The sequence below is a fragment of the Prorops nasuta genome, unplaced genomic scaffold, assembly GCF_024137725.1.
Source record: "Prorops nasuta isolate Cenicafe-Biocafe unplaced genomic scaffold, Cenicafe_Pnas_1.2 PNAS00021, whole genome shotgun sequence".
NCBI classification, from domain to species: Eukaryota; Metazoa; Arthropoda; class Insecta; order Hymenoptera; family Bethylidae; genus Prorops; species Prorops nasuta.
This window is the reverse complement of record NW_027116818.1, coordinates 252,548-266,079: the sequence shown is the minus strand read 5'-3', so window position 1 is coordinate 266,079 and position 13,532 is coordinate 252,548.

Below are 13,532 nucleotides of genomic sequence, written 5' to 3'. Positions count from 1 at the left end.
GTTGCACTTTTTTCTAACAGTGTTTAATCAGGATTAAAAATCCGATTCATTTTATGGGATTGGGTCTATTGGGAACGTCTTTCCATCCCAAAAAGGAAAGTAGAAATTGTATTACATGTATGTATGAATGTATGTGTATACAGGTATACAGTAATCGCCAGGTATGGCTTTCCCATAATTTTTCGATGCTTTTAGGAATCGCATTAAAAAGACCAGCGCTTTTACTTCGCGCACCTACTCACTCGCTTGCTTCGTTCGTATGTATATACTACACTATAAATTGAATCGTGTGTGCTTTCAGCTATAGTGTATAGTAATCATTTTCCATGTTAAATTACAGAGTGAAGCTAGCTGAACCACACACGATTCAATTTTCCACTGATTTCCCACTGTGCACTACATACACCATAGGAAATTGATTCGGCGACCTTTCAGTTAACTTCACTTCGTACTTTCTCTACGAATTTCAAAGACGGCGATCAATTTTCCACAGTGTCTATACACTATTAAAAAAACTTATAAAAAACTTCGTCTGAGCTCGGTAAATTTCGTTATACACGTCAGATGTAAGCGGGAACTATAAATAGTATAAATGCAGACATTTGTTTAACAGAACATCATTTATTATAACATGCAGATGTTTTAAAATATTTATTAACTACATGTTTTATTGTAAATTAATTGCAAAACAGCATATATAATGACGATATTCACTTACAAAAGAAATATTTTTAAACGGCACTACGCGACAAGAATTTTTTAAATGTCACTGCACGGCGTGGAATTTTTAAACGCGCATTCATTTTAGAATAAGACCGTCTAATGTATAACAAATATTATTTTATTAAACTGCAGTAAGTTCATTTTATAGTTCATTTAACTTCAAAATAAAATAATGAGAATTATGGGTTAAGAGAGTCCTTGAGTCTTCTACTTTTAATCGTGCAAGCACTAAACACGCACACGCGTGTGCTGCACACTGACAATTTTTACGAGTTTTCTAATTATTACACTTCTTTTACAAATGAAAGCTTTTATTTTCATCACATACAGTATTCCATTAAATTATTGTATTATATAAAATCAATAATAATGAATGAAAATTTACTTAAAATTAATTAAACTGTAACAAAATAATTTATTTTAATTAAATTTACATAGATTTATTAAAGAGCGGTAAAATTTTATTAACATAATAATAAAATAGCACGTATTTGATGAAAATAAAACACTACATTATTTTTAATCGCGACTAATGCGAAATAAATGTCAGTGATTATAAAAAAAACAGCGCGATTTACTGACAACTCATACGCGGAAATTTGATAGATAAACTGAAACTCGCGCTTCAAAAAAATACCATCCGGGACAGGTACTACTCGTTAAGATTCTTTTTCACTGGCTTTTAAAACGCTAAATTTGCCATATGATATAAAATTGTTAACATTGCAATGTATTAGCATAAGTATTTTCGAAAAAATGGTCAATCCGTACTTGGCAAAATAATCATTTTAAAAGTTGGTGAAAGAGATCCTACTCATACCGATAGCAGTCGCAACTGATTTGCGGAATATCTCAAATTGCAACCAATCAGGTGCGATTGCTAATTAACCCGCCCACAATAAGCGATACCTGTTCCGCATAGCCCTCTCGCGTAGCGGGTACATCAACTCAGTTATCAATTATCCGCGTACCGGTCGTCAGTGGATCCCGCGTTTTGGTTTTTCGTAACCACTGAGTACTGACATTTAGTTTAAATTAGTCGCGATTAAAAATAATTTAATGTTTTACTTTCATCACATATGAGCTATTTATTTTATAATATTAACAAAATTGTGCCGCGTTTTATAAAATTTAAATAAATTTAATTAGCTTTTATTATTTTTATACAAACAATTTAAATTTATTTAAGATTTTATTAATTATTATTAATTTCTAAATAAATTTAAAATTCTGGTTAAAATTTTTTAATAGTGTTGTGCAATTATAAGTATTCGGCATTGGTGACAATAAATTGTTTAAAAATTAAACTTAACTTTTCTATATTATTTCCGCATATTTAATTATGTCAAGAGGGAAATTTAAGTAATGCAGTTGGGATATTTGAAAAGAATATATAGTAATGAATGCAGTGTGTGATGAAAATAAAAGCTTTTATCTGTGTGTAATTCGCGTAATAAATAGAAAATTTGTGACTACAGTCAGTGCGGAGCGTGTCTATTGTGTATGTGTGTGTGAGTGCTGCAGCGAATAAAGACAGAAGCCTCAAAGACTGTTAAATCCTGCCAGTTTTACTTTAATTATATTAAAGTTAAATAAATTAAAATTAACTCTATAAAATTACATGCAATAATTTATTTCTGTTACGGTTAGCGACTTCACTAAAGAGTGAGAGAGCGCGTTTAAAAATTTCACGTCGAGGAGTGTCGTTTGTAAAATCCGAGTCTCGTAGTGTCAGTCGATAAGTGCTCGTCGTGGAGTGCGGTTTTCCAGAGTAGTATACCTTAAAATAAAACTCGCGTCACGAAATGCCGTTTGAAAAATCCGAGTTTCGAAGTGTCAGTCGATAAGTGTTCGTCGCGGAATGCGGTTGTCCCGCGTATTATACGTTGAAATAAAAATCGCGTCGCGTAGTGCCTTTTGAATAATCCGAGTCTCGTAGTGTCAGTCGTGAAATGCTCGTCGCGTAGTGCGGTTGTCCCGCCTAGTGCACGTTAAAGACAAATCGCGTCGCGCAGTGCAGTTTGAAAAATCCGAGTCTTTTAGTGTCAGTCGTGAAGTGCTCGTCGCGTAGTGCGGTTCTCCCGCGTAGTGTACGTTAAAAAGAAATCGCGTAGCGCACAGCTGCTTTAAAAATCCAAGTCTCGAAGTGTCAGTTGTGAAGTGATCGTCGCTTAGTGCGGTTCTCTCGCGTAGTGTTCGTAAAAAAGAAATCGCGTAGCGCATAGCTGCTTTAAAAATCCGAGTCTGTAGTGTCAGTCGTGAACTGTTCGTCGCGTAGTGCGATTGTCCCGGTAGTGTACGTTAAAAAGAAATCGCGTCGCGTAGTGCCTTTTGAATAATTTGTGTCTCAAAGTGTCAGTTGCGAAGTGCTCGTCGCGTAGTGCGGTTCTCCCGCGTAGTGTACGTTTAAAAGAAATCGCGTAGCGCACTGCTACTTTAAAAATCCAAGTCTCGAAGTGACAGTCGTGAAGTGCTCGTCGCGTAGTGCGGTTCTCCCGCGTAGTGTACGTTAAAAAGAAATCGCTTAGCGCACTGCTACTTTAAAAATCCAAGTCTCGAAGTGACAGTCGTGAAGTGCTCGTCGCGTAGTGCGGTTCTCCCGCGTAGTGTACGTTTAAAAGAAATCGCGTAGCGCACTGCTACTTTAAAAATCCGAGTCTGTAGTGTCAGTTGTGAAGTGCTCGTCGCGTAGTGCGGGTCTCTCGCGTAGTGTTCGTTAAAAAGAAATCGATTAGCGCACTGCTAATTTAAGAATCCGAGTCTGTAGTGTCAGTCGTGAGCTGCTCGTCGCGTAGTGCGGTCCTCCCGCGTAGTGTACGTTTAAAAGAATCCCGTAGCGCACTGCTGATTTAAAAATCAGAATCTGTAGTGACAGTCGTGAACTGCTCGTCGCGTAGTGCGTTACTCCCGCGTAGTGTACGTTAAAAAGAAATCGCGTCGCGTAGTGCCTTTTGAATAATCCGAGTCTCGTAGTGTCAGTCGTGAAGTGCTCGTCGCGTAGTGCGGTTGTCCCGAGTGTACGTTAAAAAGAAATCGCGTAGCGCACTGCTATTTTAAAAATCCAAGTTTCGAAGTGTCAGTTGTGAAGTGCTCGTCGCGTAGTGCGGTTGTCCCGCCTAGTGCACGTTAAAGACAAATCGCGTCGCGCAGTGCAGTTTGAAAAATCCGAGTCTTTTAGTGTCAGTCGTGAAGTGCTCGTCGCGTAGTGCGGTTCTCCCGCGTAGTGTACGTTTAAAAGAAATCCCGTAGCGCACTGCTGATTTAAAAATCAGAATCTGTAGTGACAGTCGTGAACTGCTCGTCGCGTAGTGCGTTTCTCCCGCGTAGTGTACGTTAAAAAGAAATCGCGTCGCGTAGTGCCTTTTGAATAATCCGAGTCTCGTAGTGTCAGTCGTGAAGTGGTCGTCGCGTAGTGCGGTTGTCCCGCCTAGTGCACGTTAAAGACAAATCGCGTCGCGCAGTGCAGTTTGAAAAATCCGAGTCTTTTAGTGTCAGTTGTGAAGTGCTCGTCGTGTAGTGCGGTTCTCCCGCGTAGTGTACGTTTAAAAGAAATCCCGTAGCGCACTGCTGATTTAAAAATCAGAATCTGTAGTGACAGTCGTGAACTGCTCGTCGCGTAGTGCGGTTCTCCCGCGTAGTGTACGTTAAAAAGAAATCGCGTTGCGTAGTGCCTTTTGAATAATCCGAGTCTCGTAGTGTCAGTCTTGAAGTGCTCGTCGAGTAGTGCGGTTGTCGCGAGAAGTGTACCTTAAAAAGAATTCGCGCAGTGGCGTTTAAAAATCATTTTTTCGCGAGTGCATAACGTCAGCGTCCTCATCTCCATCGTCATCATAAACGCCATTATCATCGCCATCAACATCACCATTCCCATCTTCGGTATTATCGCAGAATATGTATGAATCATGGCTGGGAATTCGCTGAATGAGTGAGTACCACGGGTAAAACCGTGGAATTTTTTTTTTATTAACTAAAGAATGACCAAAAACCTATCAGTAGGTTAAAGCTGGCCATTCTTCGGTTAAAATCATTTTTTGTTTTGTCTTTAATGTTTTTCAGATCCTCCGTATCGTCTATTTCTATTTTGCGCGTATTTTCTGTTTTTCATTAGGTTTAGATTGGCGTTATATTTAGGCTCTTTAGCTTTGTGAATTAGATAGTCATTATAGTTTTCGGTATTAGGTAGGGTATCATATTGAGGTTTCTTAATTCCTTTTAAAATAAAGGGAATCACCTCAACTTCATTTTCCACGGAGATTCTATCTTCCCACATGTCCAGTTCAACTAATAAAGGCACATCTTAATTGAATTAACGTTCACTCTCTCGAGAGAAAGATGCATCTCAATTAATAACTAGAATCAAATACCATTTTCCCTTTTTTTTATAATCGTATGTTTTTGGTAGAATCTTCGTATTAAATACCATTTTTGCCAGTTCTTGAAATTCCAAATTATAAAATGAAATATGGAAATATTTTTTTTGAAAAACCTTCCATATTTCAGGTTAAATACTCGTTTTGTCAAATTTTATTAACATTTCTTATTTTCAGGTGGAGTGGAAGAGGACTATTCCTAGTGGCAAAACTGTCCAATATCGATATATATTCGATATGGAATTCATACCAACCCTGTACCCTTTTCTCCATCAGTTGGAGAAAAACAAACCATTATTTGGAGTCAAACCGTCATCAGAGGAGGACGTACTGACAAATATCCTAATTATTTTTCTACTTTTCATACCTGCTTAATTTTTTTTAAGTTTTAAGAGGGACAAGTATAGGACAAGGCTCTCATCGAGTAAGGCTTAATTACCTGTCCGTTTACTTAAGTCCAAATTTATTTAAATAATTTCAATGATAGGCAAATTTACTTTTATTACTTTCATTCATTGTTAATTCAAGTACAGGTGTTTATTGAGAAGTGGACTCTCGAGTGTCAACTGGCTCGGGCTGATCCTCCTTCAACGACTATCAACCCTTACTTACTTTGTCCTTGTGGACTCTCGACGTTGGCTCATTAAGTTCACCTAATAGGGGTCCATCTTTTTTGATGTGTAAATCGTTTCCTCGACGTAGTAGTTCTTCGTGTGACAACTCGGATCCACACCAAGGGACAAAGAATGTAAGGGTAATTAGTCACTGAGGAGAGTATCAGTCATGATCTGGTTGACCTTTGTGTGAATTAACATTCACGCTCGAGAGGAGGAAGCTTTTCAATTAACCGCTGGAAAGAAGTAACAATTTCGTTAGCTTCTGTTTTCATTCAGTTTTTGTAGCATGCTTTATTAATTTATATCTTTGTCTGTCCTTGAAATTCCTAATTAGAATCTGAAATGTGGGAATATTTTCCTTGAAAATCCTTCCACATTTCGGGTTGAATTCTCGTTTTTTCCAAATTTATTCTAATTTTTTTGTTTGTTTCAGGTCGAGCGCTAGAGGACCATGGATAGTGACCCCGTATCCAATAACGATATAAACCCTATAACGAATCGACACCTTTCATGCGGTCATTTCCACCCTGGGTTGGAGTGAGTCAAACCATCATTCGGAATCGAGCCGTCGTTGGAGGAAGACGTAAAGGCAAATACATTCTTTTCTTATTTCTCATAATTGTTTAATTTATTTTATGTTTTAGGAAGGACGCTTATAGGACAAGGCTACCAAGGAATAGGAAGTAAACACTCTCCGTTTACTTAAGTCCACATTTATTTAAATAATTTCAAGGATAGGCAAATTTACTTTTATTACTTTCATTCATTGTTAATTCAAGTACAGGTGTTTATTGAGAAATGGACTCTCGAGTGTCAACTGGCTCGGGCTGATCCTCCTTCAACGACTATCAACCCTTACTTACTTTGTCCTTGTGGACTCTCGACGTTGGCTCATTAAGTTCACCTAATAGGGGTCCATCTTTATTGATGTGTAAATCGTTTCCTCGACGTAGTAGTTCTTCGTGTGACAACTCGGATCCACACCAAGGGACAAAGAATGTAAGGGTAATTAGTCACTGAGGAGAGTATCAGTCATGATCTGGTTGACCTTTGTGTGAATTAACATTCACGCTCGAGAGGAGGAAGCTTTTCAATTAACAGCTAGAAAGAAGTAACAATTTAGTTAGTTTCTCTATTCATTCACTTTTTGTAGCATGCTTTATTAATTTATATCTTTGTCTGTCTTTGAAATTCCTAATTAGAATCTGAAATGTGGGAATATTTTCCTTGAAAATCCTTCCACATTTCGGGTTGAATTCTCGTTTTTTCCAAATTTATTCTAATTTTTTTGTTTGTTTCAGGTCGAGCGCTGGAGGACCATGGATAGTGACCCCGTATCCAATAACGATATAAACCCTATAACGAATCGACACCTTTCATGCGGTCATTTCCACCCTGGGTTGGAGTGAGTCAAACCATCATTCGGAATCGAGCCGTCGTTGGAGGAAGACGTAAAGGCAAATACATTCTTTTCTTATTTCTCATAATTGTTTAATTTATTTTATGTTTTAGGAAGGACGCTTATAGGACAAGGCTACCAAGGAATAGGAAGTAAACACTCTCCGTTTACTTAAGTCCACATTTATTTAAATAATTTCAAGGATAGGCAAATTTACTTTTATTACTTTCATTCATTGTTAATTCAAGTACAGGTGTTTATTGAGAAATGGACTCTCGAGTGTCAACTGGCTCGGGCTGATCCTCCTTCAACGACTATCAACCCTTACTTACTTTGTCCTTGTGGACTCTCGACGTTGGCTCATTAAGTTCACCTAATAGGGGTCCATCTTTATTGATGTGTAAATCGTTTCCTCGACGTAGTAGTTCTTCGTGTGACAACTCGGATCCACACCAAGGGACAAAGAATGTAAGGGTAATTAGTCACTGAGGAGAGTATCAGTCATGATCTGGTTGACCTTTGTGTGAATTAACATTCACGCTCGAGAGGAGGAAGCTTTTCAATTAACAGCTAGAAAGAAGTAACAATTTCGTTAGCTTCTGTTTTCATTCACTTTTTGTAGCATGCTTTATTAATTTATATCTTTGTCTGTCCTTGAAATTCCTAATTAGAATCTGAAATGTGGGAATATTTTCCTTGAAAATCCTTCCACATTTCGGGTTGAATTCTCGTTTTTTCCAAATTTATTCTAATTTTTTTGTTTGTTTCAGGTCGAGCGCTAGAGGACCATGGATAGTGACCCCGTATCCAATAACGATATAAACCCTATAACGAATCGACACCTTTCATGCGGTCATTTCCACCCTGGGTTGGAGTGAGTCAAACCATCATTCGGAATCGAGCCGTCGTTGGAGGAAGACGTAAAGGCAAATACATTCTTTTCTTATTTCTCATAATTGTTTAATTTATTTTATGTTTTAGGAAGGACGCTTATAGGACAAGGCTACCAAGGAATAGGAAGTAAACACTCTCCGTTTACTTAAGTCCACATTTATTTAAATAATTTCAAGGATAGGCAAATTTACTTTTATTACTTTCATTCATTGTTAATTCAAGTACAGGTGTTTATTGAGAAATGGACTCTCGAGTGTCAACTGGCTCGGGCTGATCCTCCTTCAACGACTATCAACCCTTACTTACTTTGTCCTTGTGGACTCTCGACGTTGGCTCATTAAGTTCACCTAATAGGGGTCCATCTTTATTGATGTGTAAATCGTTTCCTCGACGTAGTAGTTCTTCGTGTGACAACTCGGATCCACACCAAGGGACAAAGAATGTAAGGGTAATTAGTCACTGAGGAGAGTATCAGTCATGATCTGGTTGACCTTTGTGTGAATTAACATTCACGCTCGAGAGGAGGAAGCTTTTCAATTAACAGCTAGAAAGAAGTAACAATTTAGTTAGTTTCTCTATTCATTCACTTTTTGTAGCATGCTTTATTAATTTATATCTTTGTCTGTCTTTGAAATTCCTAATTAGAATCTGAAATGTGGGAATATTTTCCTTGAAAATCCTTCCACATTTCGGGTTGAATTCTCGTTTTTTCCAAATTTATTCTAATTTTTTTGTTTGTTTCAGGTCGAGCGCTGGAGGACCATGGATAGTGACCCCGTATCCAATAACGATATAAACCCTATAACGAATCGACACCTTTCATGCGGTCATTTCCACCCTGGGTTGGAGTGAGTCAAACCATCATTCGGAATCGAGCCGTCGTTGGAGGAAGACGTAAAGGCAAATACATTCTTTTCTTATTTCTCATAATTGTTTAATTTATTTTATGTTTTAGGAAGGACGCTTATAGGACAAGGCTACCAAGGAATAGGAAGTAAACACTCTCCGTTTACTTAAGTCCACATTTATTTAAATAATTTCAAGGATAGGCAAATTTACTTTTATTACTTTCATTCATTGTTAATTCAAGTACAGGTGTTTATTGAGAAATGGACTCTCGAGTGTCAACTGGCTCGGGCTGATCCTCCTTCAACGACTATCAACCCTTACTTACTTTGTCCTTGTGGACTCTCGACGTTGGCTCATTAAGTTCACCTAATAGGGGTCCATCTTTATTGATGTGTAAATCGTTTCCTCGACGTAGTAGTTCTTCGTGTGACAACTCGGATCCACACCAAGGGACAAAGAATGTAAGGGTAATTAGTCACTGAGGAGAGTATCAGTCATGATCTGGTTGACCTTTGTGTGAATTAACATTCACGCTCGAGAGGAGGAAGCTTTTCAATTAACAGCTAGAAAGAAGTAACAATTTAGTTAGTTTCTCTATTCATTCACTTTTTGTAGCATGCTTTATTAATTTATATCTTTGTCTGTCTTTGAAATTCCTAATTAGAATCTGAAATGTGGGAATATTTTCCTTGAAAATCCTTCCACATTTCGGGTTGAATTCTCGTTTTTTCCAAATTTATTCTAATTTTTTTGTTTGTTTCAGGTCGAGCGCTGGAGGACCATGGATAGTGACCCCGTATCCAATAACGATATAAACCCTATAACGAATCGACACCTTTCATGCGGTCATTTCCACCCTGGGTTGGAGTGAGTCAAACCATCATTCGGAATCGAGCCGTCGTTGGAGGAAGACGTAAAGGCAAATACATTCTTTTCTTATTTCTCATAATTGTTTAATTTATTTTATGTTTTAGGAAGGACGCTTATAGGACAAGGCTACCAAGGAATAGGAAGTAAACACTCTCCGTTTACTTAAGTCCACATTTATTTAAATAATTTCAAGGATAGGCAAATTTACTTTTATTACTTTCATTCATTGTTAATTCAAGTACAGGTGTTTATTGAGAAATGGACTCTCGAGTGTCAACTGGCTCGGGCTGATCCTCCTTCAACGACTATCAACCCTTACTTACTTTGTCCTTGTGGACTCTCGACGTTGGCTCATTAAGTTCACCTAATAGGGGTCCATCTTTATTGATGTGTAAATCGTTTCCTCGACGTAGTAGTTCTTCGTGTGACAACTCGGATCCACACCAAGGGACAAAGAATGTAAGGGTAATTAGTCACTGAGGAGAGTATCAGTCATGATCTGGTTGACCTTTGTGTGAATTAACATTCACGCTCGAGAGGAGGAAGCTTTTCAATTAACAGCTAGAAAGAAGTAACAATTTAGTTAGTTTCTCTATTCATTCACTTTTTGTAGCATGCTTTATTAATTTATATCTTTGTCTGTCTTTGAAATTCCTAATTAGAATCTGAAATGTGGGAATATTTTCCTTGAAAATCCTTCCACATTTCGGGTTGAATTCTCGTTTTTTCCAAATTTATTCTAATTTTTTTGTTTGTTTCAGGTCGAGCGCTGGAGGACCATGGATAGTGACCCCGTATCCAATAACGATATAAACCCTATAACGAATCGACACCTTTCATGCGGTCATTTCCACCCTGGGTTGGAGTGAGTCAAACCATCATTCGGAATCGAGCCGTCGTTGGAGGAAGACGTAAAGGCAAATACATTCTTTTCTTATTTCTCATAATTGTTTAATTTATTTTATGTTTTAGGAAGGACGCTTATAGGACAAGGCTACCAAGGAATAGGAAGTAAACACTCTCCGTTTACTTAAGTCCACATTTATTTAAATAATTTCAAGGATAGGCAAATTTACTTTTATTACTTTCATTCATTGTTAATTCAAGTACAGGTGTTTATTGAGAAATGGACTCTCGAGTGTCAACTGGCTCGGGCTGATCCTCCTTCAACGACTATCAACCCTTACTTACTTTGTCCTTGTGGACTCTCGACGTTGGCTCATTAAGTTCACCTAATAGGGGTCCATCTTTATTGATGTGTAAATCGTTTCCTCGACGTAGTAGTTCTTCGTGTGACAACTCGGATCCACACCAAGGGACAAAGAATGTAAGGGTAATTAGTCACTGAGGAGAGTATCAGTCATGATCTGGTTGACCTTTGTGTGAATTAACATTCACGCTCGAGAGGAGGAAGCTTTTCAATTAACAGCTAGAAAGAAGTAACAATTTCGTTAGCTTCTGTTTTCATTCACTTTTTGTAGCATGCTTTATTAATTTATATCTTTGTCTGTCCTTGAAATTCCTAATTAGAATCTGAAATGTGGGAATATTTTCCTTGAAAATCCTTCCACATTTCGGGTTGAATTCTCGTTTTTTCCAAATTTATTCTAATTTTTTTGTTTGTTTCAGGTCGAGCGCTAGAGGACCATGGATAGTGACCCCGTATCCAATAACGATATAAACCCTATAACGAATCGACACCTTTCATGCGGTCATTTCCACCCTGGGTTGGAGTGAGTCAAACCATCATTCGGAATCGAGCCGTCGTTGGAGGAAGACGTAAAGGCAAATACATTCTTTTCTTATTTCTCATAATTGTTTAATTTATTTTATGTTTTAGGAAGGACGCTTATAGGACAAGGCTACCAAGGAATAGGAAGTAAACACTCTCCGTTTACTTAAGTCCACATTTATTTAAATAATTTCAAGGATAGGCAAATTTACTTTTATTACTTTCATTCATTGTTAATTCAAGTACAGGTGTTTATTGAGAAATGGACTCTCGAGTGTCAACTGGCTCGGGCTGATCCTCCTTCAACGACTATCAACCCTTACTTACTTTGTCCTTGTGGACTCTCGACGTTGGCTCATTAAGTTCACCTAATAGGGGTCCATCTTTATTGATGTGTAAATCGTTTCCTCGACGTAGTAGTTCTTCGTGTGACAACTCGGATCCACACCAAGGGACAAAGAATGTAAGGGTAATTAGTCACTGAGGAGAGTATCAGTCATGATCTGGTTGACCTTTGTGTGAATTAACATTCACGCTCGAGAGGAGGAAGCTTTTCAATTAACAGCTAGAAAGAAGTAACAATTTAGTTAGTTTCTCTATTCATTCACTTTTTGTAGCATGCTTTATTAATTTATATCTTTGTCTGTCTTTGAAATTCCTAATTAGAATCTGAAATGTGGGAATATTTTCCTTGAAAATCCTTCCACATTTCGGGTTGAATTCTCGTTTTTTCCAAATTTATTCTAATTTTTTTGTTTGTTTCAGGTCGAGCGCTGGAGGACCATGGATAGTGACCCCGTATCCAATAACGATATAAACCCTATAACGAATCGACACCTTTCATGCGGTCATTTCCACCCTGGGTTGGAGTGAGTCAAACCATCATTCGGAATCGAGCCGTCGTTGGAGGAAGACGTAAAGGCAAATACATTCTTTTCTTATTTCTCATAATTGTTTAATTTATTTTATGTTTTAGGAAGGACGCTTATAGGACAAGGCTACCAAGGAATAGGAAGTAAACACTCTCCGTTTACTTAAGTCCACATTTATTTAAATAATTTCAAGGATAGGCAAATTTACTTTTATTACTTTCATTCATTGTTAATTCAAGTACAGGTGTTTATTGAGAAATGGACTCTCGAGTGTCAACTGGCTCGGGCTGATCCTCCTTCAACGACTATCAACCCTTACTTACTTTGTCCTTGTGGACTCTCGACGTTGGCTCATTAAGTTCACCTAATAGGGGTCCATCTTTATTGATGTGTAAATCGTTTCCTCGACGTAGTAGTTCTTCGTGTGACAACTCGGATCCACACCAAGGGACAAAGAATGTAAGGGTAATTAGTCACTGAGGAGAGTATCAGTCATGATCTGGTTGACCTTTGTGTGAATTAACATTCACGCTCGAGAGGAGGAAGCTTTTCAATTAACAGCTAGAAAGAAGTAACAATTTCGTTAGCTTCTGTTTTCATTCACTTTTTGTAGCATGCTTTATTAATTTATATCTTTGTCTGTCCTTGAAATTCCTAATTAGAATCTGAAATGTGGGAATATTTTCCTTGAAAATCCTTCCACATTTCGGATTGAATACTCGGTTTTTCAAGTATATTTTTGTTTTCTTTTTGTTTCAGGTGGGGCGGCGCCGCCTCCCTCCCCGACGGTGTGCCACCTTGTCGTGGTGGGGGGGCTCACTTCTACTAGATCCCTTCCGATTAGTAAATGATTCGAATTAATTTTCTGATCTTTGGGAATCTTGTAGAAGTGCCAAGAGCACACCACACCTTAACGGGAATCCGTATACCGACATTACAGGGCGAAAACTATTTCGCATGCAGCGTCGTCATTTGTTGACGGATTGTAAAGTTATTACAGGCTTTTGGAAATGCCAGAAGCTTATCTACTAAGTTACGTTAGGAAAATTAACAAAAAATGAAAAAAAACTTTTGTTTAAATAAATATATTAACATTATTGAGAAACAACAATTAAATCGCAAAATCCCCCAACGTACTTTACTAGATAATGTTCATACGTTTCCAAAAAGTCCACAAAAATGCAAATCTGTCAAGAATTGACGATG